This window comes from Protopterus annectens, chromosome 6.part1 (assembly GCF_019279795.1).
Source record: "Protopterus annectens isolate FY-2018-M chromosome 6.part1, PAN1.0, whole genome shotgun sequence".
Taxonomy (NCBI): Eukaryota; Metazoa; Chordata; order Ceratodontiformes; family Protopteridae; genus Protopterus; species Protopterus annectens.
The window spans coordinates 521,188,753-521,216,401 of NC_056738.1; the positions used below are offsets into that span (position 1 = coordinate 521,188,753).

The following is a 27,649-nucleotide window of genomic DNA, read 5'->3' on the forward strand; positions in this document are numbered from 1 at the left end:
GTACCTGTCCAGCCTCCTAACAAGGATTCTAGGACTATGGACAGGTACGGTAAGCGGATTTTTTTCTTCAGCGACTTTTGCCATGAGATCGCTGAACTACTTATGCCACTTCACCCGCCTTCAAAGAGATGCTCTTAAAGAGTTGGGAGAAGTTTTACAGGATCAGTCAGCTGCTGGGTCTCAGGATAAGATTAGCTCACAGCTAGGAATCCTCAACTCCATTGCTAACTCCTCCATGCAGCTCATTTCTTATGCAACCGATGGAGCGAGTAGGGCCGGAGGCACAGGAGTGGCTTTAAGGAGTCAGTCCTGGATGCGGCTTTGTAATTTTGCAGACCCCTTCAAGGCGTCCTTCACAAACTCCCCCTTTGATGGCTCGACCTTGTTCGGACCTCAAGTGAAAGACACTTTGACTAGATGCGAACAAGATGGCAAGACTTTCTGCCGTAGGAGTCCGTTTCTCCACCCCTTCAAGACCTTACCCCAAAGGACAGTAGGGAGGGAAAATGTGGTTCCGCAAATCTCAAGGAGTCACGCCTGACGCACAGTCAGTTTACCCCCAGAGGCAGAGGGGGTAACTAATAGATGCCGCCCTAGGGGCAGATTTGGTCCGCAGAATCAGGGTAGCAGAGAGCCTCTTTCTGACGAACCCTTCCAGCATCCCTGAGATGTTTCCCAATTGTCTGCTTTCGGAGGCAGTCGGGGGGGAAATTATCGCTGTACTCAATAGCCTGGCTTTCCCTTTCTCAAGACAAATGGGTACAGTCAATTATATCCGAGGGTTACAAAATTCCCTTTATTCAAACCCCAATTCAACAAAAGGGAACCCTTCCAGACGTTCCACACGGTCTAAGGGAACTAGCAGTACTAGAAATATCAAAACTGCTAGTAAAGAGCCATCCAGCCAGTCCCAGCGGACCAAATAGGATCCGGAATCTACTAAAGGTTCTTTTTAGTTCCAAAAAAGACAGGGGACTGGAGACCAATATTAGATCGGAGCAAACTCAACAAGTTTGTAAAGAAATCGGATGGTCACGCCATTCTGCCCTTTCTGGGCAAGGACAATTGGATGTGCTAGATCTTCAGGATGCGTACTATCACAATTCACAGACGCTCCAGAAGATTTCTCCGCTTTTGGCTGGGGACCAGTCACTTCCAAATCAGAGCCCTGCCCTTTGGACTCACTACAGCCCCCAGAGTGTTCACCAAATGTATGGCGGTGGTTACGGCTCACCTGAGATGTCAAGGATTCCTGGTGTTTCCATATCTAGACTACTGGCTCCTCACTGCCACCACCAGGCATCAGCTTCTCCAAGCCAGAAATTATACCATTCACACTTGCAGAGGGCTAGGAATTTCTATAAATTTCGAAAAATCTGCCTCGTCAATCTATTACTTTTATAGGTGCAAGATTGGACACTGTACAACTTTCAGCAAAGTTAAGACCAAAGAATCCTGGACATTCAAAGACACGTCCAGGTGATTCTTCTCAACAAAATTCAGGCCAGATTTGCTCTGAAGGTATTGGGTCTTATGGTGGCCGCCATAACACTTCTTCCCTTGCCCGCTTTTACATGCGTCTTCTACAATGGATGCTATTCACCCAATGGTCTCCAACTTCCCATGCGTCACTATCATAGTAACTCCAACTTGCAAAAGGCATTTGACTTGGTGGAAATCGTCCCCTCAAATCCATCAAGGCAGACCTTTTGTTCCTCTTGCCCTGGTTACATCGGAAGCCTCCCTGATTGGGGGGGGGGGGCATTATCAGGGCAGAATGGTCCATGGCACTTGGCAACCTTTCGAGTACCATCTGCACATAAATGTTCTGGAGATGAGAGCAGTGCTTTTAACGTTGCAAGCCCTCAACAAGACTCTTCCCCTGGGAACTATTGCAGTCCAAACGGACAATATGTCCGTAGTGTGGTATATAAACAAACAGGGCGGAACCAAGTCCTATCCACTGTGTCGAGAAGCTCTCTGATTTTGGCAATGGGCAATCTCCTCTCTCCGGTTTCTGATAGCAACGCACATCCCCGGGAAATCCAACATCATAGCGGGCAGATTGAGCAGAGCTATTCTCATGCCTCACGAGTGGTCTCAGTCAGTGACGGAAGAGATTTTTCAGAAGTGGGGCCTTCTTTGCTGCGACCTTTTCGCTACACCTCAAAACAGCAAATGCCCAGACTTCTTCTCTCTTCCCCCTTCCAGGCCATCCCCCCCAGAGACGCTCTAACCCAAGATTGGCCCCGGGGACGACTTTATGCCTTTCCCCCTTTTCCACTGATACCTCTGCTAATTCAGAAAGCAACCGCCTTGAGAGCCAAGTTGATTCTCATTGCCCCTTATTGGCCTCGACAGATATGGTTTCTGTTCCTACATCATTACCTCTTGGTACAGCCATAGCATCCGGACCCGGTTCCAGATCTCCCGACCCACCAGTCGGGTCAACTGCACCAATCCATACCTTCTCTCAACCTCACTGCTTGGTTGCTCCACTTCCATCCTTAGCCAGGCTTCCTATGATTTCTAATCCTGTACGGGATATCATAGTAGCTTCCCTAAAATCTTCTACCAGAAAGATTTACACTAGTAAATGGCAACATTTCTCTTTCTGGGCAAAAGCTAGGAACATACCCCTATACTGCTCCAATTAATTCGGTATTGGACTTCCTAGTTGACATTTTTCATTCAGGATCCTCTTCTACAGTGAAAGTTCAACTGGCAGCAATTTCAAATTTTCATATAGGCTTTTTGGACCACAACATTGTCACAAACTTTGCAAGGCGTTCCTTCGAGGTATCTTATTGAAACCTCCGATTAGAGACCCCCCACCACAGTGGGATCTAAATTTTAATTTTAACATCCTTGATTTTTCCCCCGTTCGAACCTGCAGCTGCCTGTTCTTTGAAATTGCTTTCTTGGAAGACACTTTTTCTAGTTACCATTACTTCTGCCAGGAGAGTATCTGAGCTTCATGCTCTCTGCATTCGCCCTCCCTATTTAATATTCCACAAAGATAGGGTATCTCTAAGGACTAATCCGTCTTTCTTACCAAAAGTGGCATTGTGGACTAACCTAAATCAATCCATTGATCTTCCAGTATTTTAGCGGAACAAAAGTTACATTCTCTTGATGTTCACCGCCAGCTCAGATATTATCTGGACAAGACTAAAATTTTTAGGAAATCTGATCAACTGTTTCTATCCTATGCAGAGAACAGGAAAGGCCTTCCAGTTTCTAAGGTAACTTTATCTAGATGGCTGTCTTCTGTGATCACTATCAGCTCAGAGGCAAAGAGTTGATTTCTAACCCAAAAGCCCATTCTACCAGAGCTCTAGCTACATCTACAGCTTTTCAAGCTAGACTTCCAATAGACGCTATATGTGCAGCAGCCACATGGGCCTCTCCTCATACCTTTGTTTCACATTACAAATTAGATTTGGCCTCCAGAGACAGAGCGAATTTTGGTTCCACCGTTCAAGAGTCTGTTCCATTGAGCCACCCAGGATAGAGGTGCTAGGGACGCGGTCCCATCCAGCAAGAATGAAGGCGAGATTGACAACTTAACATTCAGAAGTTATGTACCTACCATAACGTTCCATGTTAGTTGTCTTCTCTCGCCTTCTTTCTTGCGTCCCGCCCTCCATCCCCCTAGCCTGGTCAAACCAGGAAGATTATGCATCTTCTATTAAGAGGTTATTCCCTTTTTCTAGCTGTTCAACTTCTAGTGTCACTAGATTACGTTGATCCTTTCTAGAGGGTTATGATATTTAGTATTGTTGTTTTTCTTCCTCCTCTTTAGTTGGAAGAAAATATTACTATTTCTTTAGCTACCAAACGAGATCTGGGTAGTCTCCGCACTGCATCATGGGATATAGGGTTGCCTCGAGCTGGTAAAATTAGCTCTCGAGCTTAGCAAGTGCCGAGTTGGAGCAGAGGATCGGCTCTGAACCCATCCAGCAAGAAAGAAGGCGAGAGAAGACCACCAACATGGAACGTTATGGTAGGTACATAACTTCTAATTTCAGCTGGACTGTTTGTTCCTATTTAGGGAACTCCTTTATGATAAATGTGCTGCTTTTGTACTTTGGGGGGGGGGGGGCTTGTTTTCAGGGGAAAGTGTTTGGTGCTTTTGTACACGGTCTGCCAGAAGCTTTGACCAGGGTTCAAGCTTCATTTTTGGCTAGGATCTGAAACTGCTTATTGGTACCTTGATCCCTGCTCCGGAGAGGAAGAAACATCCCAAGGATCCTTTGATTCCCCAGATTAGTCGGTGCCTAAGCTACTAGTGAGTGACTGGCAGTAGCCATTTGTTGTCACTCAGACTACTTTTTTTTCTTCTTGATTCCTCTTGTGTAGTCCTTCCATCACTATGGACTGGGGGTTGGGTTAGCCACATCTGTGGCCATTTAGGGGTGTCTAGCTGGTATGGGAGGAGAGCCACTTTCTTCGCACAAGGGAGATTCAGTGAGTGTGCATTTCTGTATAGACAAGGTAAGAAACAGGTTTATGAGGATAAGATTCCATCCCTGAGCCTATCCCCTAGGGATTTCCCTAGGAAAAAAGAAAAAAACTAACTTAAGACTAGGAAGAATAAAGTATTTTGTCTAACCAGCATTAAAGCCAGGAGAGAGTGACTGGAATATTTCCTCAGTTTCTCAAGATTCCTTGTATGGTCATGAAAGGGGAGTATAGGTTAACTTCAATATACAGTGTCCAATTTCCAGACTGATTCAAAGGAAAATGTTTCCTCAATGTATCCTGTAGAGGAATTTTCTTTAACGTAGTGCCCAGAATGAGTAATTTTTGTCTTATAGGTTCATAGGATGTTACTAGGTTGACCCGATGGTCTTTACAAACATAGCCAATGAGGAATCCACTCTCTCGGGATTATGAAACCAGGGGTTAGATTGGAAAAGGTGTCTATCTGGATGGAGGAGCGCACTCTGATCCAAGATGGGATGGAGATGGCAACATCCCCCCCCCCCCCCCCCCCAAATCTGGATCTGCACCTTGAGGAACTTCTGCATCATTCTGCCCAGGTCAGCCTCGGTGAAGCTTCAGGAAGACCTGGAAGAAGTATAGAATGCATGTCTTGATTTGGTAGGGGTTTGAAGGACCTTCAAGGTAAACGCTGGGGATACTGGTTCCACCTGAAGGCCGATGTCAGGGTCCTTAACCATCTGATCCGAAGCCCAGGGATCAGAGGTGGTGGAGCCAGGAACAGGGGATCCTGAAATTATAGGATCGGAGGTCTTAGAGGTGTTCAGAGTTGAAGACTACATATCCAGTAACACTTTCAGATCAGACTCTGGCCTCGGGACTTTAGTAGTACTGTTTGATCAGAGAAGTCCTTGATCCAAAGTTATACGGGAAGTTCTCTATCGGATGTCTACTGATCAGAGACCTTAGTCTTTTTCTTGGCATGCTCAGACTCCCCCAGAGGAAGCTGAAAAGGGAGCATTTGGAGCCAGCATGCTTAAAGGGGGTCTGAGCCCCAGAAGTGGCAGATGAAGGCAACAAGGCCTTGAGAGCTGGTTTCGGCAGTTAACTAATGCACAAGGATTGAACGCCACGCACACCACTCTCTACATCCAAATGGTCTGGGCCTAGGCAACAGGCACACTTATGAACGCCGCGCACACCACACTCTACATCCAAAAGGTCTGGGCCTAGGCAACAGGCACACTTATGGCCAACCAAGTTGGGGATCTTGTGCCCACAAGAAGGGCATCTCTTGAACCCAGCTGGCTTCTCTGGCAGCACACAAGCAATAAACTGGGGAACAGTAAAGCTAACTAGTCGGAAGAATTTAAACAATTAACTGTAGCTTTACCTAGAAATTTTTTTTTTTTTTTTTTTTGGAAATTGCCAAAAGTACGAAGTGGAATAAAGTAGGAGAAGAAAGGGAAACTTGGTCCCTGATGCTTGGAGAACTGAGTGGAGGTAAAGAGGAAAAAAGGTAATCGGACTTTCACTAGAAATTTTCACTTATCTGACCAAAAGCACTAGTTCGGGACTGGAACCACGTCTGGACGCAACGCGTGGCAAATGAGATCTGAGGAGTTGAGGAAGGTATGGTGCATTATTGGTAGAGGGAGGAGCAAGACTCTTATCCATGTCTTGGAAAGCAGTAGTCGGATCAGAGACCCATTAGTAGAGAAATGGAAAGGACATCAGATCTGTAAATTTCTGCTGGGGATTGCCTTGGCTTCTTTCCTGGACGTGGGTAGTCCTCGCAAGAAAAACCTTGGGCATAGATCTCTCATCTAGTATTGTATTGGGATTTAATGTAGTGTGTGGTGTGCGTGGCATTCAATCCTCATGCAGTAGTTAACTGCCGAAACAAGCTCTTTTTAAAGGGCTTGTTGCCTTCATCTGCCACTTCTGGGGCTCAGACCCCCTTTAAGCATGCTGGCTCCAAATGCTCCCTTTCAGCTTCCTCTGGGGGAGTCTGAGCATGCCAAGGAAAAGAATAAGGTCTATGATCAGTGGGCATCCGATCGAGCACTTCCGTATAACTTTGGATCAGGAGACTTCTCTGATCAGTCCTAAAGTCCAGAGGTCAGAGTCTGATCCGAAAGTGTTATTGGATGTCGTCTTCAACTCTGAACACCTCTGAGACCTCTGATCCTATAATTTCAGGATCCCCTGTTCCTGGCACCACCACCTCTGATCCCTGGGCTTCGAATCAGATGGTTAAGGACCCTGACATCTGCCTTCAGGTGGAACCAATATCCCCAGTGTTTACCTTGAAGGTCCTTCAAACCCCTACCAAATCAAGACATGCATTCTCTGCTTCTTCCAGGTCTTCCTGAAGCTTCACTGAGGCTGACCTGGGCAGAATAATGCAGACGTTCCTTAAGGTGCAGATCCATATTTTTTGGGGGGGGGGGGTGTTGACGTCTCCATCCCATCTTAGATCTGAGTGCGCTCCTTCCATTCAGACACCTTTTCCAATCTAACCCCTGGTTTCAGAATCCTGAGAGTTGATTCCTCGACTCTTGACAGTATTCCTGACTAGCACTGCTTCATTATTGTCTGATCAGAGCGCCAGTGCTGACTTTGGCTCTGACTTTGTTAGAGCTCTCGCTTCCCATTGGAGCTTTGGCCTTCAGCTTTGGTATTTTTCTGCCGAGAGGTCTCTGGACAGTGGCTGCAGTTCATTAGGGCAGTAGGAACATGCCTGAAGCCCTTTCCAACTGTCCCACTTGTAGAGTTGTTTGGAAGGATGTCTTTTCATTGTGTTTGGTAAAGTCTTACCAATGACTGTTTTCGATAAGTTATATTCAGAAGGTGCAAAATTGCCTTCACTCTTGACCATGACCTGAGGCATCTCCCTTTCCTGACAACCCACCCCGTCAATAACTTGCTCTAAGAAGAAAGCTCATCAGCCTTCAAAAAAAAAGATCCCACTGTACCAGAAAGGGATTTGGGATATTGGATCAGATTTCTTTTAATGCCAAAAAGACAATCCTCTATCTGAAAGAATTTTGATTTGGTTACAGTGCAGTTTATTCTGTGCTCATCTTAAGGGGATGTCCTGTTTTGGACCTCTAGGCATCTACTTTACAGATCAGTATTGCCAAGTAGTTCAGGAGTTTTTTTTTTTTTTTGCTCCTCTGTAGGAGATTCCTCCAACCCCCACACAGTTTTCACCATATGCACTTGTGTAGCAATGGAAAAGTCAGGTGGTAAGGAACAAAACTCCCTGCCTGGACACCGGCTACTATCTGCTCCCCCTCTCCAGACATGTTCTTGACTGAATTTGTTCAGCTCCTTTCCGGAATGAGCTGCAAAATCCCAAGTCCATCCGTGATCACCTTTATTGGCTGCAGTCTGTGCACCTTAGTGTGCATAACGTATCCTCCTTCAATCAGGGTTAATACCTTTTTGTAACACTGCAGCTGTCCAAGACACTTGGTCTCAATGCAGCTGCCCTTCAGTAGTATCCTTTTTAGGGTATCGAGTATATCCCTTTAAACACTTGAGTATAGTGGTGTCAGTTGTTAGATCATATGTCCTACTTCATATGAATTTGTGGTCCATTTGAATGGTAGCTGCATCTGCCCAACCTTGAGGGGCAGTCCTGGTGTCGGTGCCCACAGATGTGCCCTAGGGTGGGTGGACAAACTGTCCAAGGTGCCTTGAGTTTTTGTATCGTAGGATCATAGATTACTAGACAATCGACCCGGAGGTCATTTTAAGCCTAGCCATTTTATCCCAATGCAATACCATAGAAATGCTAATCAATACCCAGGATTGCATTTAGTGATGGCTGTTATGTCCAGGAGGATTGTGGGCTCTGTCCTCGGTAAGAATTTACGGTGCCCCACCCAGTTGTGCAGATGTTCGTGTTTCACTGTTGCAGTCATTACATTTGGGTAATCTGATGGCAGGTTGCCCTCAGTCAGCCTGATTAACAAGGTCTTGGGTCCTGCGTCTTTTGCTGTCCCTTCCATGATGTCTGGTCGTCAAGGGTATAAAACATGCAGCCGACACCATTATATCAGTCTTTCTTGCCGTGCGGTGCCAGAAGCAGTTGGCAAGTTCCAGTCTGCAGACTCCTGATTTTCGTTGAGTTTCAGAACCTGAGTCCACTTAAAAGCTAAGCACCCCGTTGGGGAAACCTTTTTTTTTTTTCTTGCGCCTTACCAATGTCAGTAATAATTGCATTACTTGTGGGAAGCAAATACCTCATAAGGATTTTCATTTGTACTGTATTCTTTGCCTAGGCCCTGACCACTACGTACCGTGCTGTCTGTTTTGTACTTTAATCGGTGCACTGTCAGTCTGTACACTTTTGCTTCAAAATTTTCTGTTCTCTGTTTAATTGTCCAGAAATGTCTGTTAGCAATCCGACTACCGGAATACCGAAAAAATGCGAAGAGACAGGCAGTTGGGTCCAAAACTGCTGACACTTCTCCTAAGCCTGTCGCCAGTTTGCCGGTACTCAGTGAGGCACTTTTGCAGCCCCTGCTACTTCTGATTCGCAGGTCTCTACTGAGACTCATTCGGAGTCCGGTATGCCGTGAGATGCTTCACATATGGAACCCATGGATGTCCTTTACCTTGGATGGGTCCAGAGCCGCTGAGCAGGCACCGGCTTCTGAGGGTGTATTCAGGCCTACAGACTCGTATTAAACAGATTCCCAACTTCAGTGCCAAGGCTTAAATCTCGATCCCTGTCTAAATAACCAACACCCAGGCCGCATGTTCAGGCCCCTATGCCTAAACAAATTATCAAAATGGCTGAAGATTAGATCACTGTAATCGGGTAGTCAAACCCCCCCCCCTTTCCAAGAGGCCTAGGATTGAATTCTACTATGAATCTTCTGAACAGGACTCTGTTTCTTCTGACTCTTCTAATGATCTGGATTTGTCCATACCTACTCATGAGGACTCGTGCAGAGGATTCCATTCCCTCTGCTTCTCTGAGGATTTCTCTTTTGGGGAAACTTTACATAACTTAAGGGAGCATTTCCACTGGGAAAGTAGGATTTCTCTGAATCCAAAAAGAGGCTTGGGGTATTTCCTTCCTCTGCATAGGCCTTTGGCTATACCTCCTGTTATAGATATTGTTTTTGGAATCCAGTATGGCCCCTGATTCCTTGCCTCCAACCCCTAGCAAACCAGACTGGTACTACAGGGTTCAGAGAACCACAAATTTCTTTTTCAAAAATACAATTTCTCAGGGGCCCAAGAGCATTAAGGCTTCTACTGCTAAAAAATCCTACCCCTTCTGATAGACTCCAGGGCGCTGGATAGATGGGATAAAAAGGTTTATACTTCTGCAACCCTAGCAATCAGGGCTTTAAACTTCAATTCCATATGCTAAAATATCAACAGCATATCGTGGGACTACTTAATCAGAAAATTATGATTTCTGACTCTGGAGAATAAAGATTTGCAGGATTTATTGCTGAAGTTGACAAACTTACTTTGCAATGTGGTTTTGATTCCTTAGAGGCCTCTTGTAGGGCTGCTGTTACTAGGTCTGTGCTTAGAAGGCATTTTTGGCTTAAGGAGCAATCTCTGCCTGAGCATGTTAAAGCAAAACTTTTGGATGCTCCTTTACAGCAGGGCTGCTTATTTGGCAAGAAGGCTGAAGAAGTTCTAAAAAAAGATGGAAGATAAAGCTAAATCTATGGAAACTGTGAAAGATTTCCAACCTCCTAGATTTAGTAGGCATTGGCCTACTAAGAACTGGTCCTTTCAGAACCGCTAGGGTTAAACCCAGACATTCCAAAACCACCAGGTTTCAGTCCCATGTTGCTTTCAGAACTAAGCAATGGGGTGCTTCCACTTCCAAACTGGAAACAAGGCACCACCCTATGGTAAACAAATTTCCTTTGAAATTACCAAGCACTTGCCTCTTAGCCACCCCTTTGGGGGGGGGGGGCTGGCTTTTCGCTCAAACTGGCAACTTATAACCCAGGACAAATGGGTTTTAAATAGTGTCCCAGGGATAGAGATTTCATTTCCACATGCTGCCAACACCAAGTGGTGGCCAGACCTGCTCCCAAATCAGTGGGCAGAGGCTCAGAAACAAGTACTTTCCCTCTTCTGGTACTAGTTGAATAGACCCCATGTTCAGGAGGGAAAGGGACAAGGTTTCTATTCCAGACTTTTTCCTGGTACCCAGAAAAGACAAATGGTGTCCAATTCTGGACCAGTCTACTGTAAACACCTTTCTGGACAGGTCCATTCAAGATGCTGACTCACCAGTTACTTCTATGCTAGACAAGAATGCCTGGTTGGCAACACTAGATTTAAAGGAAGCATACCTGCACATCCCAATCGGGGAATCTTGCTGAAGATTCCTACGCTTCAAAGCAGGCTGTATGCATGATCAGTTCTCTGCAGTGCCCTCAAGTGCCTGGCTCCAGTAATTGCATTTTGCAGGCAAAGAAATATTTCTAATGTATCCATATCTGGACAATTGTCTAGGGCAGAAAACCAGGCCCTTTTACATCTGGCATTTGTAAAAAGACTTCTAACCTGTCTAGGGTACACCATAAACAAAAAAAGAAATCTCGACTGGTACTCTCTGAAAATAATTACATTCCTGGGTGCAAGCTTGAATACAACTGCCCAGATGGCTTTCCTTACGCCAGGAAAGCAAATTCATTTGATGACTTACTTCAAAACGGGTGGCTGCAAAAACCCTGCTATCTGCAAGCCAAATACTGCAAGCTTTTGGGGTTCATGGCCTCATGCATTCTTCTAATTCCATATGCAAGACTGCATATGAGGAAACTTCAGTGGTACTTAAGTTTATGGAGTCAACATTCAGTCTGGAAACAATGATTCCTATCATACCTTGCCTGCGCCTAAGTTACTATGGTGGGCAGAGGCCTGCCATCAAAACAAGAGCCTGCCATTCACACCGTCCCCTGCTGCCCAAACCCTAAACTACAGACTCATCAGACTATGCATGGGGGGGGGGGGGGCTCATCTGGCAGGGAAGTGCATTCAGGGCAAATGGAGCCCAAATCAAATGCACCTTCATATCGATCAAAAAGAAATGCTAGCTGTACAGAATGCACGTGACAGCCTTCAAGGACTACCTTCATCCAGGACAGTTGCTGATAGACAACACCACGGTTATGTGGTACATAAACAAGCGAGGGGGTACACATTTTACCCCCTCTGCAGACTAACCATGGCATTGTGGAACATGGCCTTGAGTTACCAAGTACAACTACAAGCTCAATTCCTACCAGGAAAGCAAAACGTTCTGGCAGATGAACTAAGCAGAAATCTCCTGGATCCTCTTGAATGGAAATTGGAACCATGGATTTTCAAAATGTTGACACGCAAATGGGGGAGCCCAGACATCTATTTTTTTGCCTCTTCCCCGAACTACCAGTTGGAAAAATTTTGCACAAGAACCAGCACAAAAAAGCCTGGAAAGTGGATGCTGTGTCTTTCAGAAGTTCTACTAAAAGTCAAAAGGACAAACCAAAAATTATTTTGATTGCTCCAGACTGGCCTCACCAACACTGGTACCCACTCTTGCGCAGTGTCACACATTTCTCTGTGGCACCTGCCTCGGACACCTTCCTTACTGTCTCGGCAGGAGAGCCAAATTCTGCACCCTCTGCTCCAAACATTTAATTTTGCAGCTTGGCTAATCACTTAAATTCACCCTTTGCATCAATCAGCAAACCTGTGATGGATGTCATTTTGGATCTTATGTTGACAAATGGAACAGATTCTGTGCCTGGAATCCATCTCAAGGGATAAGCACAGCAGTGCCCAATTTACCTCCGATTTTGCATTACTTCACTGAGATGCTTCATAAAGGCCAGTCTTTTTTTTTTCTCACAAAATCCATGCCTCTGCCATTTCAGCTCATTACAACACAGACCCCCCCCCCCCTCCTCTCATCCTCTTCTAAAGCAGTATCTTAGAGGGGCCGAGCCAGCTGTAACTGTAGACATAAAATTTCTTTCCTGGAAAACGGCCTTTCTTTTAGCAATCACTTCAGCTAGAAGGTTATCTGAATTAAGGCCCTTATGGCAGTGGAGCCTTTCATCATCTTTCATGCGGACAGGGTGTCTCGTGGACAGCCAAGTCCTTCCCCTTCCCACCCTTCTGTTTTTGTGATAGACTCTTAGTAAAATATACTCTAAGCATTCTTCTACTTTGCCGTTAGATGTTTCGTTGTTGCATATATTTAGGGGTTGCTCAAGTGTGTTCAGTCCATTTATCAAGGTTCCTAGCGGCAGAACAGTTTTTGCCTTTGTAGTTTCACACAAGTGCATTCTGACTCTTCCAACTCTGACCTGGCACAACCAGAGATTCCTAGGAAGAGGTCCTGCAAAGAGAAGTGCATTGACTCCCCTTGGGAGTCCAGCACATACTGATTTGGGTGAGAACCCCCCCCCATTCTGCTCCTGAAGGTCAGTTTTGGTGACTTACAGAATTGCTGAGGGTTCTTGGCCATCTGAGCCACCACCTAAAGATGAGTAAGCACTTTTTGCATATGGTTGTGCTTCTACATCTTGACTGGTTTCCCCCTACAAACAGGCTCCTAGATTTGAATGCAGAGAGGGCATGCTAGGAACCAGATATAGTGGAAGCTGTTCCATGAAATCCAGTAGTCTTGCATCTCCCTAAGGGTAGATAAGTTTTGGTCGCGGTCCTATGTTGGACATGGTCATTGCAGCAGCCACTGAGAACTCGTGGGTGAGTTTTCTATTCTGTCCCCAAACAAGAGTGCCTGGCTAAACAAGCTGTGGACACTAGGTTAGCCCACGACTCGGTAGTGTACTAAAATACTGACCACCCTGAATACCATGCTCACAATGCAATCTATGGAGCAACCAGGGCTGCAGGGATTCGCGTAACCCTGTCATGCCTTGTTCTACGTGTCAGACTTTGTGGTGTCTCTTGCCAGTGCCCCTTCTGTATAATCATCTTTTGGTCCAGCTATAGAGAAACTGACAAGATGGGAGCAAGATGAGAAGATGCTGTCTGCCTTGGGAATAAAATTAAAAGAATCCACCAAATTTCTTCAGTGGAAATCTGAGTTCCAAATCCCTTTGTTTCAAGAAATCGGTGTTAACCCTTTGACTTCCCCAATGATGGGGCAGAAGTGGCCCATTTAATGGACACAGACCAAAAGGTCAAATGGTCTGCAAAACCAAGCTTGCATGGAACCCATCTCAGTTGCATCAGAACACCTGAAAACATGCCCCACTATCTATCTTTGGAGGGGTACTTATCTTTGTCTAGCCGCATGGGTGGCCATCATACAGGATAACTGAGTTTTCCCAAGGACCACCACCTTAGAAACCACTATTACTAAAGATTCCACCCCCTTAAATATGAGCATGGGGTGTCAAGCCTCCAAAAAAGGGCCAACAAGGAGGTCCCACCAGTCCAGAGATGGTCAAATTTATTCAAGATTTTTTTGGGGTCCTAAGTAGAACAAGGACCTCAAGCCAGTTGTGGATCTTGGTGGCATAAACCTGTTGATCCCATTCCGAATGTTTATGGTGTTGGCGACTGGTCACATTTAACACTTGCCTGTAGCGACCATATATTTGACCTGGACATGTAGGAATCCTCTAAACTGGCTGTCCCCATTCCTTCAAATGGGAAGACTCTCTGTAGTTACTGCTACCGAGGAAGGTGGAACAAGCTGCCTGTCTGGAGTTTGGGGGGGTACATTTCAAGCTGGGGGTGGTCCAAGGAGTTTAGAATCTGACGTCATCTTTCTCATTCTGATTAGCATTGCATGAATTGGGGCCAGTCTTGCTGCAACTTCTCTCTCAAACACCAAGTGCATAAAGCTGTTAGAGGGACAGTTAATCCAGGGATTCTTTATGCTTCCCTTACCTACCCACACTTCTGTAAAGACCCCAACCTGCAAACCATGCTTGATTGCTATTGTTGCTTACTGGGACAGACCAATTTGATTTACCCTGCTCAGGCTTTGAGAGCCTCCTGACTTCTAGATGCACACAACCAGATAGGCTTTCACAGCCCATCATTTGAGAGGTACTCCTTTTCTTTGTCATATTCATTTTCTGTAGGATGTGGTGTAGCTGCTGAACCTTCAGCAGTGTAACATTCACATGTGCGGGATGCTGGCAAACAATGTGGTCAATTTCCCCTCTATTTGGACTACCGTATGAATTTGGATGTGGAGGAATCCTGTGTAGGTTCAGTGCCATTCATTGCCTTGGCCCACACAATCTTTTCAAGCATTAATTGTTGAACTTGTTAATCCACAAAGTCTCTGATTCACAGTATGGTGGGGATAATTTGTGCCAGACAAGTCTGTTTTTACACTGTGTGCTGCCCTCGTAGATGCAGTAGTAGTTCCAGGGGAGTAGTGCATTTTGATTGGTAGTGGTGTGGCAGCATCCCTTTTATTTTTCTGTGCAGACATTCATTAGAAGGACCCACTGCTGATGCCCTCTCTTTCCAGATTTCTTTCTCTTGTATAATCTCAGCCACCACCAACCCCACACACACACACCTTGTACGACCAACAAGTAACACTGCGTCTTGCAAAAGCTTACTGATTCACCTTTTATGAACTGATACCAGTCTATCATGGCTCTTATTGTAATTTCAAGATGGTTAGCTGCCACAAGTCCACCAGTAGATAATCCTTCAGTAGGTTTGGAAGTCTGACCTTTTGTAGGAAGAGTGCCAATTACCATTCCACTCCACTCTGGCATTTGCAGACAGCCGACCATGTACACATCTATTGAGGCAGGGTTCCCACTGTCAGAGCATTACTCCTCTTCTGGAGTAATACCAAAAGGTTGTAAAATTGCTGTAACTAAGCCAATAGTGCCAGTAATCTCGTGTATTGCTATACGTGTCTCTTTTTTGGCTAACTATATTGGCATGTGAAACACTGAGCTACTTAACTAAAATTATTAAATTAGTGTTGTATTAGTCAAGACAAACATGCCTGCACTTCCCCAGTCCTGCCCCCGAGTACCACAGTTAAAGCCACAGAAGTTATGTACTTGACTCTTAACAGTACATTTGCATGAGCAGGTCTATCCTGCAAATATTCTCATCCCTCCCTGCTGTCATGCAGTAGGTCTAGTCATGATGCTGTTTTTCTTGGCTTCTCATGGATCACGTCTTTGAGAGGAGTGGTACTGCTTTGCCTCCTGAGATGCTTCAAGGGGCTTTGTATAGTGTGGTAAGGATTTGCGTATGGAGTCATCCTTGTGAATGTCAGCCTTGGTACTGCTGTTATGATGGGCTTTGCTCATCCAGGTATCTGTGGTATGGTAAGCATGTGAAAGTTAACGGTATAATTTATGGTAAGTATATCACTTTGTGTATGATAAAATCTACAACACAAGGAATTGCATGTTTGCTCCACAAAGGCATAGCACGAAAGAATGTGGAGAATGATACTGATGCAGTTTAATAGGATATGCTTAAGATGTGTTGCCATGCTGTCCTTTAACTCCATGTCTTGTGTGATGGCTTTTAGCTTGAAGCAGCTACCATGTGACTGAGGTCAGTGCCTGCCTCTTCCATTTAATTTGACACTACCAAGCTGTGCCATCTTCCTTCATTGTGTGCTTTGGCAACTTAATCTGCATATTTTGGATCCCCCCCCCCCCCCAAGTTTTTTAGTTCTAGCATCCAGGAACAAATGTAGGCACAGGAAACAATTATACCTCATGTTGGTTGCCACAACACGTGGTCTTTACATGTTCATGTTTCTGCCATTTCATTATTGCCATTTGTCTACTGTCATTGCTGATATGAGAATAAGGAAAAGCACACAAATTCAAACATGCCTCCTTTTTCTCTGGCAGTGAAGCTGCGTGTAACATTTGATCCCATGTCTCATTCACTCCTTTCCACAAGTTCAGGTAGTTGCATTTCTTTAATGTATTTGTCAACTGAGTAAGTTGGATGTCCTTCTATTCCTATGTTGCAGTATTCTTGGTGTGGGATTTCCTGCCTTCAGGTGACTCTTGTCTGCTCTTATACAAAAGCTTTAGCTTGGCTGTTGCAGCTGCGTGGGACGTCCCACGTAGGGCCATAAACTAGGGACCTTGAGTATGTGTGCACGCACAATCCTCAACTTTTCAGCTGCAGATGACTTTACATCGTACGATCGCTCTTCAAGACGCATCTACTTTAGATAAGTAACCCATTTGTTTTTGCATTTCTAATTTTTTTAACCAGTCTTCCACATTGTTTAGGCTTGGCTGTAGCTTTCAGCTGATGTCAGGTAAAAAGGCAAAGTGCCAATGCGGGTGCCAAATTCCCCATAAGGACGCCCATGACAAATGCATTTTCTGCTTAGGCCGGAAACACTACCATAATGCCTGTCCTATTTGACTTTATGTAGTTGTTGGGCAGCTTTAAATCTTTACTTGGAAAACCAATGCCGCAAACGGCTGGCTCTCAGGATGGATCCCGCTTCAGAGGGTGCCCAAGAACCTCTGCGTAAGAAAAAGATGCCTAGGCCTTCATCGCCTGCTGGTTCACACCCAGACGCCCTGCCAGCTACAGATGTAGGAGTTGAGTGCTCTGCAGATCCGTCGGCTCCATCCTGGAGGCCGATGCACATCTGATGACCGGCACGTCCGCAGAGCTTCACCGCCTGTCTGTCAAGTGGGGGGCCAAACTTGGTGGTTCCTTCGACCGGGATACAGACTTCTGATACAGACGCTGCCAAACCCAGCTCTAGACTGACTCCAACCAAAAAGAAGCAGAAAACAAAATGCATAACACCTGCTTCTGAAGGCCCTCCAGACTGGGAGGCCTTCACCTCTTCTCTTATGCAGGCAGTTAGGGTCCTTAGGCCTTCTGCCTCACCCCAACTAAGTTGCCTCTGCTAAGCCCTAGGCCTCCCTCTGCTTCTTCATTCCCATGGCTCCCCTCCTTGAGTAAGAACACAAATCCACCTACTCTTTCTCAGATGAGTCCAGCTCTTATGCATCCCAGATTGCTTCTCCCAAGGAGTATTATGGAAGGGTCTTCAACTGAAGACGTTACATTTGGTGAAACCATCACCAAAATGAAAGACCATTTCAAATGGGATACTTCCCAAATGACAAACTCAAAAAGGATGCTTTGAACTGCTGCAAGTGGAGTCCCCCTGTCCTTCCTGCATAAGTGGAAGCCTTTACTGCAGCCTCTAGAACACCTGATTCACAGCCTCCTGCACTTAAGCGCCCTGACTGCTTCTACAAGGTGTAGGAGGAACAAAAATTCCGCAAAGCCACCCTTAGCAGACCCAGCAGTAATTGCCACTGTCCCTGACACAGTCTAGGTTGTTACCTTCTGCCTCCCTATTGCCCACTGATCAAGATGGCAAATCCATGGCTAGGCAAGATGTACACTTCTTCCACTTTGGCCTTCAGAGCCATTAACTATCAGACTCGCATGACCAAGTATGCCCTGGGCTTGGTATCCCAAGCCATCTCTGTGCTGGCTTCAATTCCTGACAGTCCCATTAAAACTGGTATCTCCTCCAAATTATCCTTAGCACTACAAGTGGCTAGACACTACTTAAGATGCAGCAGAAGCATATGCTTGCTCTGCAGCATCAGCATCTACCCCTAGGAGATATTCCTGGCTTAGACAGACTCTGCCAGAGGACTTGGTCCAAAATTTTTGATGCCTCCCTTTATCTAAACTACTTCTTTGGAAAGCAGTCGGCAGACCTTTTTAAGAATCTGCAAGAAAAAAGCAAAGAATTACAGGATATTAAACATCTCAAGGTATCCCCTATACCCAAAATTCTATGGGAACTACCTGGCTAAGACAACCTTTGTTAGGTGTAACCTGCATTCTGCTGTCTCCTCATCCAGGCCCACCTCAGCCTAGACAGCCCCCTTCAGGATGGGGAGGTTCTAATAAGGCATGGCTGCTTTGCCCATCTGCCCCTCTCATCTCGCCTTACCCACTGTCATCACAGACCAGTGGGTATTTACCATTATTCAGAAAGGATACTTTCTATCCTGGAATCAAACCCCCCCCCGGAAGGGCATGTCTTTTCCCCCCAAAAAAGACAATGCCATCTCCTACATTCTGTCAGCCCTGCAACAAGTTCCCACAGGACAAGAAGGAAAGGGATTCTACTCCAGTCAGTTCCTGGTCCCTCTCCTTCCTAAACCCTTTACCTGCAGGTACCGTCCTTCAAAATGCTGTCACTTCCCACTCTTACCCCTCATACCCTCAAATGCTTTCATGGTCAGCCTGGACCTAAAAGATGCTTTCCTGCACATTCCATCAGGAATCTCACAAGTTTCCTGCGTTTCTGTAGCCCATCATCACACTTCAATTTACGGCCTTGCCCTTTGGTTTATCCACTGCCCCAAGATTGTTTACAAAGTGCCTAGCTCCAGCTATTGCCTTCTGCAGGATCCATGGAGTCCAGATTTACCCATATCTGGAATGGCATCCTTATCCTAGCACAGTCTGAAGATTCCCTCTTAAGACGTCTACTCTTCATCTGTCCCTTCTACAAAGTCTAGGGTTCACCCAAACCTCAAGAAGTCCTCCCTGAACTCAGACAAAGACTAGATATTCTTAGGTTGCAGAATAAAGTTCTGAGGATTGTGCGTGCCGATGTCTTAAGTCCCTGGTTTATGGCCCTATGTGGGACGTCCCACGCAGCTGCAACAGCCAAGCTGAAGCTTTTGTATAGGAGCAGATATACACATTGCCTGGGGGCAGGAAATCCCACACAAAGAATACTGCAACATGGAAGAGAAGGACCCCTATGGTTATGGTAAGACTTTGCACAACTGTTCTTGCCTGATCCCTTTATCTGCCACGACTAAGGTTGAGACAAATTTCATATATTGCTCATAAGTAACATTGTTTTGCATGATGATAGATTTTGATGCATTTAAAAAAATTATTCAAACTGGCAATATGACTGCTTCAGTCTGGCATAGTCAAGCATACTTTTAACAAAACATTTTCAGTGTTAGGATTATAGTGAATGTGGTAAAGTTGCCGTGAACCTATCCCAGCAGCTAACATTCATCAGATGTATTTCGAAAATCTTTCTTGGGCACATCTTTCAGAAAAGCAGATGGTGTCTCCCAACACATTAAGTTCTAGTTACATGGAGGGTATCTATCCTGTTGCTTTGTGCTGCCCACAACATGAGGGTGGGGCAGTGGACAGTTTGGGTTCAGTAGTTTTAAGTGCGATTACAAGGGCAGATTGAGTACATAAGGACTTTCACAAGTTGATGTAGCTTACAAGTGTTACTAAAAGCTGTTCACTTTAACCACATTTTGATTGCAGCTCATAATCAGTGGGGATCTGGTTCCTATAGTGGAGGCTTGGTTGTTTGGTGATGCCTCATCTTGCTTCCAAGGGGTGTAGAAGTGGGCTCCTGGATGCTGAGCTGTAGCCTCCATTTCCTTTAAGATTCATCAAGAAAGACCAGAGCCATCCTGTTAGCCTTTTACTGGTCCTTGCTGATTTTGATTTTCATTGCTTGTTTCACTTCCAGGAGAATTGCATGTGGTTTTTTTTTTTTTTTTTTTTTTTTTTTTATAGTGTTGTAGTCCTCACATTTGGGTTATCTGCTTGCAGTAGCCCTCAGTCGGCCAGATTAACAAAATCTTGGGTCCTGTGTCGGTTGCTGTCCCTTCTGTGATGTCAGGTCGTCAGGGGTGTAAAACATGCTGCAAATGCCATTACATCAGTCTTTCTTGCTGTGTGGTGCCCGAAACAAGCCGTTCGCAAGTGCCAGTCGGCAGACTCCTGAAATTTTTCATTTTCGAGTTTCAGAACCGAAGTCTTCAACTAAAAGCCAAGTACCCTGTTGGGGAAACTTTTTCTTGCTCTAAAACTGATGTCAGTAAACAATTGCATTGCTTGTGGAAAGCAAATACTTCAAACGATTTTCATTCGTACTGTATTCCTTGCCTAGGCCCTGACCACGACGTACCTTGCTGTCTCTGCCTTATTTAAACCACAAACTATCAAGTCTATATTTTCGCTGCTAAATATTTTGGTGCTCTGTTCATTTATCCTGCTATGTCTCCGGTAAGCCGTCCGACTACCGACATTCCGAAAAAACACGAAGATAAAGACAGGCCATCTAAGTCCGAAGCTGCCGACACTTCTAAGCCAGTCGCCAGTTCACCGGTACTCTGAGGTGCTTTCGCAGCCCCTAATACCTGCTACTTCAGATTCGCAGGCCTTTCCTGAGACCCATTCGGAGTCTGGTATGCCACGAGATGGTTCAACTGTGGAACCTGTGGATGTCTCTAACTTGCATGGGTCCAGTGCCGCTGTGCAGGCACCGGCTTCTGAGGGTGTATTCAGGCCTACTGACTTGTGTATTAAACAGACGCCATCTTTTTCAAGGCCTAAAACTCAAACCATGCCTAGAAAATTGACACCCAGACTGCATGGTCAGGCCTCTATGCCTAAAAAACATAAGGATGGCTGAAGACTGACTTCTGTACTTTTATTCAGGGGAAGCCAGCCTTCCCCCTCTGAGACTTGGGACCGAGTTTGCTTATGATAGGATTCTGAATTGTTTCCTCTGACCAGGATTTGCCCTTATCTACTTATGAGGATTCTGATAGGCCCTTGGGCCGATATAGGTACTAGGCTATGTAAGCCTAGCCAACAAGGTTCCATGGCTTACGCCACCCAAGAAATGCTGATGCTGAGGACTATTCCCTCAGCCCAACCCACCCCCGAGGATTTCTCATTTGTTGAAACCTTGCATATTCTCGGAGCATTTTTGTTGGGAAAGTCAGGATTTCTAGAGAGGCGTGGGGATTTTTTACTCCTGCCCCAGCACTGGACTTTAGCCATACCTCCTGTGCTAGATATTGTTTGATTATGCATTTTTGGAATCTAGCTTGGCCCCTGATTCTCTACCTCCTGCTCCCAGAAAACCTGATTGATATTACAGGGTCCCTGACTCTCAAGTTCCTTTCTAAAAATCTTGCTGCGGATCCTAAGACCATTTCACAGGAACCACAGGGCATTAAAGCTACTACTGCCAAAAATCCTACCCCCTCTGATTAGAGACTCCAGGGTGTTGGATAGATGGGGTAAGAAGGTGTACACTTCTGCAACTTTGGCCGTTAGGGCATTAAACTGCCAGTTTCGTATTAAAGTATCAGCAGCATATTATTGGATTGCTTAAACTGAAAATGATGATTCCTGATTGTGCTGAAAAGGATTTACTGCATTCAGCTGAACAAGTTGGAAAACATACTTTGCAATGTGGTTTTGGTTCACTAAAGGCATCTTGTTGCAGGGGCTGCTGTAACTGGGTCTGTACTTAGAAGGCATGCTTGGCTTAAGGAGCAATCCTTGCCAGGTCATGTTAAAGTTGAAATTTCTGGATGCTCTCTTAAACCAGAACCGTCTGTTTAGCAACAAGGCAGAAGAAGTTTTTAAGAAGATGGAGGAAAAGGCTAAATCCATGCAAACTCCAAGGTTTAGTAGGCATTGGCTTTCCAAAAAATTGGTCCTTTCCCTCCTCTTCCAGGCCAAACCCAGATCCAGCAGAGCTCCCAGGCTCCAGTCCCAGGGTAGCACAGGACTAAGCAGTGGGGGTGGGGGGCTTACACTTACAAATCTGGGGATAATAAAACTCCTCCTATGGTAAATTGTCTCTGACTGACTTATAAAATTTCCAAGCACTTCTCAACTGACTGCCCCTTTGGGGGGGGGGGGGGAGATTGCTCTTCATGCAAAGAACTGGGAACTCATTACTCGGGACAAATGGATTCTAAATAGTGTCCCAGGGATACAGATTTCACTTCCACACGTTACCAACACCAAGTGGGTGGCCAGATAGACCCCTATATCAGTGGGCAGAGGCCCAAAAGCAAGTACTTTCTCTCTCAAGCATGGGGGGGTTATTCACTTAGTACCAGAAGAGCAAAAAGGACAAGATTTCTAATCTACTTTTCCTGTTACCCAGAAAAGACAATTCATGGTGTTCTATCCTGGACCTGTCTTCTCTAAACACTTTTTTGGTGATTCCAAAATTTAAGATGCTGACTCCAGCATTTGATCCCTATGCTAGGCAAAGGCGCCTGGTTGGCAGCACTAGATTTAAAGGAAGTATACCTGCACATCCCAATCGGGGGAATCTTGCAGAAGATAGTTGTGCTTCAAAGCAGGCTACATGCGTTATCAGTTCTCTGCACTGCCCTTTGGCATATCTACTGCACCCAGGGTATTCATGAAGTGCCTAGCTCCAGTCATTGCGTTTTGCAGGCAAAGAAATATTCAAATATACCCATACCTGGATGATTGTCTAATTCAGGCAGAAAGCCAGGACATACTTTTGAGTCATCTGTGCTAACTTGTTTGGGGTACACTAAAGAAAAGAAATCGCACCTGGTACCCTGTCAAATTGTATTCCTGGGAGCAAGTTTGAATACAACTTCCCAGGTGGCTTTTCTCACGCCAGAGAAATTCATTTGGCAGACTACAAACAAGTGGCACAAAAACCCTGCTATCTGCAAGGCAAATGCTACAAGCCTTGAGGTTCATGGCTTCCTGCATTCTTCTAATTTCATATGCAAGACTGCATATGAGGAAACTACAATGGTATCCAAAAAGCCTATGGTGTCAAAATTCTCAGGATGTAGAAGCAATGATTCCGATCATACCTTGCCTACACCTAGAGTTCCTTTGGTGGGCTCACCTGGCAGGGAAGTGCATTCAGGACAAATGGGACCAAAGTCAAATGCACCTGCATATCAATCAAAAAATTAGTTGTACTGAATGCTCTGACAGCCTTCAAGGACCACATTCTTCCATGACCATTAATGGTAGACTGATAACACCACTTTTATGTGGTACATAAGTAGGGGGGTACACATTCTTACCCCCTCTGCAGACTAGCTATGGCATTGTGGAACACAGCCCTGAGCTACCAAGTGCATGTACAAGCTCCATTCCTGCCAGGAAAACTACACTGGCAGACCTAAGCAGAAACCTCATAGACCCACACGAGTGGGAACTGGAACCAAGGGTTTTCAACATGACAGTCCTGGGGGAAGGCATATCTGGGCTCCCCCATTTGCTTATCAGTTGGACACTTTGCACAAGGACTCCCCACAAACAAGCTTGAAAAGTGGATGCTCTGTCCTTCAGCTATCAGTTTATGCCTTTCCGCCTCTTCTCTCCAAAGGACTATTTTGATTGCACCAGACTGGTCACGCCAGCACTGGTACCCCCTCTTAGTGTCACTATGCCCCATGGCACCTGCATCAAACTCGTACCCTATTATCTCAGCAGGAGAACCAGATTCTATACCCTCAACTTCAGTTTCTGAACCCTGCAGCCTGGCTAATCTCTTTACCATCCCTCCGTAAACCAGTGATGGATATCATTTTGGAGGCAAGGAGGCCTAGTACTACAAAATCTTATGCTGAAAAATGGAAGAGATTCTATGCCTGGAATCAGTCTCAACTGAGATGCTTCACAAGAGCCTGTCTCTCTCCTCCATCAAAATTCACACCCTAGCCATTTCAGCTCATAACACAGAACCTCCCCTCTTCTCTCATCCACTGATCAATCAGTTCCTCAGGGGGGCCAAAAATGTACGACCACCCAGGAGAGCTCCAACTCCAGCCTGGGACCTTAACTTTGTATTGGAGGAACTCTCTTCCTCCTTTCGAGCCAGCTGCTACTGCAGACTTAAATTTTCTTTCTTGGAAAACAGCTTTTCTTTAAGCAGTTAATCACTTCAGCAAGAAGGGTTTCTGAATTACAGGCCCTTATGGCAGTGGAGCCTTTCATAATCTTTCATGCGGACAGGATGTCCCTCAGGACCAATCCCTCCATGCCCAAGGTGGTATTTAGTGTGGCCCTTAATCAGTCTATTCATTTGCCAACCTTTCCTAATCCACAGAACAAAGGGGAATGGATACTGCACTCCTTAGACGTGCACAGACAACTTAGATTCTACTTGGACAGAACTAAACCTCGGAAGGAAATCTGAACTGCTGGTGGCATTTGCTGCAGGGGAGAAGACTTTCAAAGCAAACCATTTCCAAATGGATAGGCCATTGTATTCATTTCTGTTACAAGCATCATGGAAAACCTATCCCACAAGGGATCGGACCACACTCAGCCAGGGCTGCATCTACCTCTACAGCCTTTCTTGGAGGTGTCCCTACCAGGGACATCCTAGAAGTTGCTACCTGGAGTTCTGTACATACTTTCACCAAGCATTACCATCTGCCAATTTTCTCTAAATCCAGAGCTGGCTTTGCCACTGCAGTCTTGCAGGGCCTTTAGCCGGCCCTATTTCTATCTGAATTCCTCCTCCCATCCTTGGCTTTGGGAATCTACACAAATGTGATGACTGCAACAGTGGAACACTAAGAACATAGTACAGTTGTATACACTTGCCATAAATGTAGATGTTGGAGTGCGTTCACTGTTGCAGTCCTGGTTACCCTCCCTCCAGCCCCCTTACTATTTTTGGCTATACTTCTACTCTCCTTTACTATGCTCAATCTTTTCGGTGTATTTGTTTAGTTGTAGGTGTAACCATGTATATTTATAGGTTGAATTGCTTCCCATTAGGGGAGCACCTGACATCTGGGGCAAGAAAGACTGATGTAATGGCATCTGCTGCATGTTTTTTATACCCCTGACGACCTGACGTCCCAGAAGGGACTGCAACCGCAGGACCCAAGACTTAATCAGGCCGACTGAGGGCTACTGCAAGCAGATAACCCAAATGTGATGACTGCAGCAGTGAATACACTCGGTATTTTCGGTGTATTTGTTTAGTTGTAGGTGTAACCATGTATATTTATAAGTTGAATTGCTTCCCATTAGGGGAGCACCTGACATCTGGGGCAAGAAAGACTGATGTAATGGCATCTGCTGCATGTTTTTTATACCCCTGACGACCTGACGTCCCAGAAGGGACTGCAACCGCAGGACCCAAGACTTAATCAGGTCGACTGAGGGCTACTGCAAGCAGATAACCCAAATGTGATGACTGCAGCAGTGAATACACTCCTTAACATGTACATTTATGGTAGTGTATACAACTGTACTTCAGAGAAGAGCGTGGTCATTGGGCAGACCTCGCCTAGACTCCTTTAGAGGTATATGGTGTAGCTTCAGCTCCAGTAGTGACCAGTGACCGCTTTTTTCAAAAGCTCACCACTAATGTTATCCTCAGAAATTGCGCATTCAAAAGACAAGTGGAAATGGAGAACTGTTTAACAATAGCTTACACAAGTTGGTTAGGTGGCTTCTCAGTCACTGGTGCATCCCTTTTTATATTTCTGGGATTAATTCCAGGCTGAGTTATTTCTTGGTCTCAGTGCCTCTACCAACCATTTCTGATATACTAGTTTTTATTTTTAATCACTGATCTCGCTTAAGGGTAGTGAGAAAGCGGTTGCTGCAGATAATGTATTGCAATCCCCCTGATTTCCTCCAGTCAGTAATGTCAGAGTTGGTTTATTCCCCTTGAAATTTTACACCATGGGTGAAAAAATGGGAGAGTTCAGAAATGACCATACTTGAGGGTCTTTGAGAGAGGACTAGTGGCCTGGGGAAACTGGGTTTATTGCTGGAGACTTAAGTCTTCTGTCCCATTCCCATATCTTCTTAAGGCTTTTGAGTTCCATTTATTTTGTGTCAAAGTACAGTTTAATCAGGGCAGCTTCTTGTCACAGCAGTAGCTTCCCTGGAATGTTTCATACTCTAGCTTTAGTGCTTGACATGAGTTCTTTTAGACATGGGAAGCTTGCCCTGCTTTATATACATGGGTACAAAGTGTGCCTGTAAGCCTAAAGGAAAACCATTAGATTAGACATGCAAATTATAAACCCCCCCCCCCCCCAATCAGAGGAGTCCCTCCGCCCCTTCCTCATTTGAGGAGCAAAAAAAGGGTTTGCTCTGACTGCATTTCAGCAGTCGAAAGCCACCCAAATGCCCCCCCTCCCAAGCTCCTCATTGGAAGTGCGCAAAAAAAAAAAAAAACTCCCAGTAGACTTCTGTCAGCAGTCTATAGCCCGGTATACACCCCTTCCCCAGCACAGCAAAGCCTGCTGTGCTCAGTGGTTCTCCAAGCCAGGCAGATGCATGGTGAGCCAGCACTTCAGCAGAAGCACCCCCCCAAACAAAAATACATTTTTAAAGTGTAGAAAACCAGCTTATCCCATGCGGAGTTAATGTGCTGAAGTTGATTTCAGAATTGTCAGTACTGAAATAATGCCTGAATTGCACATCAGGATTGCGCCATAGGCAGCTGCCCCCTTTACCCCACCCTTGCTACACTACTGCGTCACACATTAGTAAATTAGCAAACATGTTTGTTGCATACATAGCTTAATGTTTAAAGCTCTTATTGTTTGGAGCTCTATCACCATTCAGGATCTTCTATCTGTTGGGGTAAACTGTGCAATTGGTCTGTTCTCCCAAATAGAAAAAGCTCAAGTCATTCCAGTTTTGGACTATATCTTGGTATGCCTTGTCAAATCTTTGGGGGGGGGGGGGGCAGGGACTATTGAAACCTTTTTTGAGGCTTTGACCAGATTTTATTTGGCGATTACTACTAATATTCCCATCATGCCCATAGTTGAGCATTGCTATGAAATCGTATCCGCTTATATTCCTGCTTCAAATTGTATCTGCTTACATTCGTTCTCTTCTTAAATGTAGAGATCTTCATCTTAAGGTAAATTTTTAAAAATTTTATGCAGAAACAATTTCCTTTTAATCTGTTTTGTGGCCAAAGAATTTGTGCTCCCATATAATAACCATTCTAGATGTTCATCGTGCATACAGCTGCAGTAATCACAAGGGTTCTCTGCTGTCAGGCGGGTCCTCGGTCGGCCGAATTCCAAAGTCTTGGTCCGGCATCTGTTGTTGTCGCCTTCTTCCCTGACGTCAGTGCGACAGGGGTATAAGTCACAGCCGACGCCATATTCTTCTGTCTTTTTTGCTGTGCGGTGCCCGAAGCAGAAGCAGTTCGCAAGTGCCGGTCGGCCAGCTCCTGAATTTACAAAAAATTGGAAGCCGGAGTAGTCTTTAAAGCTAAGTACCCCATTGGGGAAACTTTTCTTGCCTCAGACCGATGTCAGACAAAGTTAACAATTGTATTTCTTGTGGGAAGCAAATACCGCATAAGGATTTCCATTCCCTCTGCATACCTTGT

General features: G+C 45.4%; 1 protein-coding gene across 3 annotated transcripts in view; it reads left to right on the forward strand.

Moving 5' to 3' along the window:
* The window catches only part of LOC122805661 (RNA-binding protein 4-like), a 76,521-nt gene that overhangs the window by 39,552 nt on the left and 9,320 nt on the right, over positions 1-27,649 (forward strand). The gene's annotated exons all lie outside the window — the stretch shown is intronic.